The following is a 5,000-nucleotide window of genomic DNA, read 5'->3' on the forward strand; positions in this document are numbered from 1 at the left end:
AAATACATGCACACTCACTCACACACACGCTTAAAACAAACTCACTCACACTCTAAATACAAACTCACTCACACGCTAGAAACATGCACACTCACTCACACACATGCTAAAAACAAACTCACTCACACGCTAAAAACATGCACACTCACTCACACACATGCTACAAACAAACTCACTCACACTCTAAAAACATGCACTCACTCTCACACACGCTAAAAACAAACTCACTCACATGCTAAATACAAACTCACTCACACGCTAAAAACATGCACACTCACTCACACTCACACTAAATACAAACTCACTCACACGCTACAAACATGCACACTCACACACACGCTAAATACAAACTCACTCACACGCTAAAAACAAACTCACTCACACGCTAAATACAAACTCACTCACACGCTAAAAACATGCACACTCACACACACGCTAAAAACAAACTCACTCACACGCTAAATACAAACTTACTCACACGCTAAAAACATGCACACTCACACACACGCTAAAAACAAACTCACTCACACACTAAAAACATGCACACTCACTCACACACGCTAAAAACAAACTCACTCACACACTAAAACATGGACTCACTCACACACACGCTAAAAACAAACTCACTCACACGCTAAATACATGCACACTCACTCACACACACGCTTAAAACAAACTCACTCACACTCTAAATACAAACTCACTCACACGCTAGAAACATGCACACTCACTCACACACATGCTAAAAACAAACTCACTCACACGCTAAAAACATGCACACTCACTCACACACATGCTACAAACAAACTCACTCACACTCTAAAAACATGCACTCACTCTCACACACGCTAAAAACAAACTCACTCACATGCTAAATACAAACTCACTCACACGCTAAAAACATGCACACTCACTCACACTCACACTAAATACAAACTCACTCACACGCTACAAACATGCACACTCACACACACGCTAAATACAAACTCACTCACACACACGCTAAATACAAACTCACTGACACGCTAAAAACATGCACACTCACACACACGCTAAAAAACAAACTCACTCAGACGCTAAATACAAACTCACTCATGCTAAAAACATGCACACTCACTCACACACACGCCAAAAACACACTCACTCACACACACACTAAAAACACACACAAACGCTAAAAACACACACTCACTCACACACATGCTAAACACAACTTTACTCACTCACACACATGCTAAACACGACTTGCTAGGGAAGTCGTGGCCTAATGGTTAGAGGGTTGGACTCCCAATCGAAGGGTTGTGGGTTCTAGTCTCGGGCCGGACGGAATTGTGGGTGGGGGGAGTGCATGTACAGCTCTCTCTCCACCTTCAATACCATGACTTAGGTGCCCTTGAGCAAGGCATCGAACCCCAACTGCTCCCCGGGCGCCACAGCATAAATGGCTGCCCACTGCTCCAGGTGTGTGCTCACAGTGTGTGTGTTCACTGCTCTGTGTGTGTGCATTTCGGATGGGTTAAATACAGAGCACAAATTCTGAGTATGGGTCACCATACTTGGCTGAATGTCACTTCACTTCACTTTACAAACTCACTCACACACATGCTAAACACTCACTCAATCACACACGTGTAACGGAGGCCAGCGAGTAGGTGCTGTGCAGGTAAACCTCACTCCCCTCATCTCGAGAGACATGCAGTCATTCAGCCTCCTGGTTAGTGTGTTTGCCTCCCATGCTGGAGACCCGGGTTCGACACTCACTAACAAACACACACGCTAAAAACATACACACTCACTCACAAAGAGATAGACATCAAGATAGATATATCGTCAGCACACTCTCTCTCTCATTATTCACTCTCTTCAGGAATAACAGCATCTCAAGATTCAGCATTCTCCACTGTGACACATAAAACACCACGTTCATGTGTCAACCACTTCTGATGAACCCAGGTTATTATGGTTTAAAGTTAAACCATGGTCACTCAAAACCTAAAAATAGTTCACATTAAAGAATGCCAAACTAAAGTTTTGCCACTTTGAATGATCCACCAGACCAGTCGTTTTGTGAAAAATATAAGTGATTTATTCAGAATAACTATAGGTTCATGAATCAGATGTGAGTTTATGAACGTTCAGTTTCAGATGACTTGTGAGGTTCAGTAAATGCTCTGTTTGGAGTGATTTCTACAGCACACTGAAGCACTAAATCAAAACAAGCGATGAAACGATGGCTGACATCTGTAACTCAAACACTGAACTCTGGCGTCATGGTTAATGTGTGTGTGGACAGACAGCCTTTGTTTGTCCATGTGAGTGTCTGAGACGACTTGCTGCTCAGCGGCTGGTGACACACACACACACACACACACACACACACACACACACACACTGATCTTATCTGCCTGTTTACACACACACGCACCATAAACCTCACCATTACACAGACACTGAGAACCTGCTGTGTTTCAAACACGTAGCTCTATAGCCTAGCAAGGTCTACTTGATGGAAAACACAATCCCAGAATGCACTGCTTTTGGAACATAGATGAATAGAAAGTTCAAAACTGCATTCATTTGAGATAGAAAACTTAAGTTCAACTGTTTTCAACACTGATAATAATCAGAAATGTTTCTTGAGCAGTAAATCATCATATTGTTCTGATTTCTGAAGATCATGTGACACTGAAGACTGGAGGAATGATGCTGGAAATACAGCGGAGCATCACAGAAATACATTACACTTTAATATATATTCACATAGAGAACAGCTGTTTTAAATTGCAATAATATTCAACTTTTCATTTGTATTTTTTACAGTTTTTACTGTGTTTCTAATCAAATAAATGCAGCCTTGGTAAGCAGAAGACGTTAGCTGACTGTATGTAGGGAACTCGCTAGGATTTAAAACAGAATTCTGTGTTTGCATTTATGTATATCTACGTTTTAATTATGTGTGAGCAAAACTAATTAACAATCAGCAGAATCCTGTGAAACAACATCCGAGTATGAACCCATCTGAAGGAGATCAGACTGGATTTCTATTTCTGGCTCAGATTGTGTGTGAGACGCCTGTAGATTCTGCATGTAAATGCATTTGTGGTGAAGAAAGCACTCTGATCACACACTCTGACAGGTGAGTGTGTGTGTGTGTGTGTGTGTGGTCTCTAGAAAAGCACAATTACATAAGGGGATATTTCCCAGCTCGATTATGAATATGCCGCCTGTTGCTTAGCAACAAGCATCTGATCCACGCACACTATAGGAGAGTGACATGGCAGTTTGAATGAGGAAGATGCATGTATGAAAACAGAGAAAGTGAGAGGACATGGACAGATCGAGAGCTTTAGTTACCGGATCGGCCAGCTGTAAATCACTGCAAAAGGAATCTATTGTCCATGGTTCAGTAGAAAAAATAAAGTAGCTCAAACCACATTATTACAGAGAGTACAGAGTCACATTTGTTTTTAAACAATTCAATAATCTAGTTCTAAAGACTCATTTCAAAATGAATCAGCCTTTTTGAATGAATCGTTTGAATAAATGAATCATTTGAATAAATTACTTATTAAGACAGGGACCTGCTGCCACATACTGGGGATTTTATATCATATTTAATTTTTCACGACTTGACTAAATTTAGCTCACAAAAATATTGTTTAAAAATCATTATCAACAAAATACAGAAATATGATATTGCACACCACTAGCTGCATGTCATTTATACAGGAGTGGCTATTTAATTTCTTTTTCGTGCTTTCTGGCAAGTTTGCTCAAAAACAACAAAATATCAACACAAGCTATCATATCTCAACATTATTAATCTCCATATCTATTATGATTTGAAGGGCTTTGATTACATATCTGTGAAAATACATGTTTCCGATCAATTGCTGTGTTTGAGATTATGGTTTGGTTAGTTGAGCCAAAAATGACTCAACTTTTAAACATAAAATCTAAAACTTTGATTTTTCTTTTTTTTTATAATGTCTAAATATACATCCAAATACAAAACCTAATAAAAGCATGTAATTCTGTTTGAAACCACTTCACTTTTTTTTACTTTCACTTTTTCACTATTTTTAGCAAATAGGGATTGTGCATTTACTGCATTTTCATTTGAAATACTGATATTTTATGCTATACAGAAAAAATGATGTGTACTGTTTACAGGCAAATACTGTTTACAGAAATACACTGATAATACATGCACATGTTTGTGTGGGTAGCTATCTACTATTTTAATTGCCATCAAAGCTTGCTAATTATTTATAATGAGAAACAGAGGTTTAGAGTTTAAACAACATGAACGCAAGTTACAATTTCAACATGATTATTTTTGGGTGAACTATTACGTAAGTGTGGGTAAAATATGTAACCTCGAAATTAATAGAAATATTTAAAATAGTAGCTAATTTTACATAAATAAAATTAATCTCTAAATACAAATATATTACAAAATGTATTGGGGATTTTTTGGGGAAAAGAACATTTTTATCAATATTTCAAATATGAACACATATATATGTCAATCATGTACAGTGCAATAAAGCAGTAGATGTTAAGATGTCTGGCTCAGCATGAAATACACTCATATTCATAATCTCATATATCGTATTTGACGTCACAGTTCAGGACGGTCACAGATGATTCACTCTCAATCAGAGCAGGGACACGTCTAAAGAAAATAAGCCTATATAGATTTGATAAGTCTATATTGATTTGACATTGATTTTTAATCAGCAGGTTCAATCAGAGCCGTGTGTTTGAGTGAAACAGGTCTGAACGGGAGAAAAAGGCTTCCTGAAATGTCTGGCAGAATGAACACAACTATGTTAGACAGGCCTGTAATGAAAGCAACAGCTGTGGTGTGTGTGTGTGTGTGTGTGTGTGTGTGTGTGTGTGTGTGTGTGTGTGTGTGTGTGTGTGTGTGTGTGTGTGTGTGTGTGTGTGTGTGTGTGTGTGTGTGGGCAGACTACACAATGGCAGTGAAAACTCAA

At 38.7% G+C, this 5,000-nt stretch overlaps 1 protein-coding gene across 1 annotated transcript in view; it reads right to left on the reverse strand.

Moving 5' to 3' along the window:
- LOC113056464 (calcium-activated potassium channel subunit alpha-1-like) overlaps positions 1-5,000 on the reverse strand; it is a 41,924-nt gene that overhangs the window by 35,569 nt on the left and 1,355 nt on the right. The window lies entirely within an intron of this gene.

Source organism: Carassius auratus, chromosome 37 (assembly GCF_003368295.1).
Source record: "Carassius auratus strain Wakin chromosome 37, ASM336829v1, whole genome shotgun sequence".
In the NCBI taxonomy this organism is placed as follows: domain Eukaryota; kingdom Metazoa; phylum Chordata; class Actinopteri; order Cypriniformes; family Cyprinidae; genus Carassius; species Carassius auratus.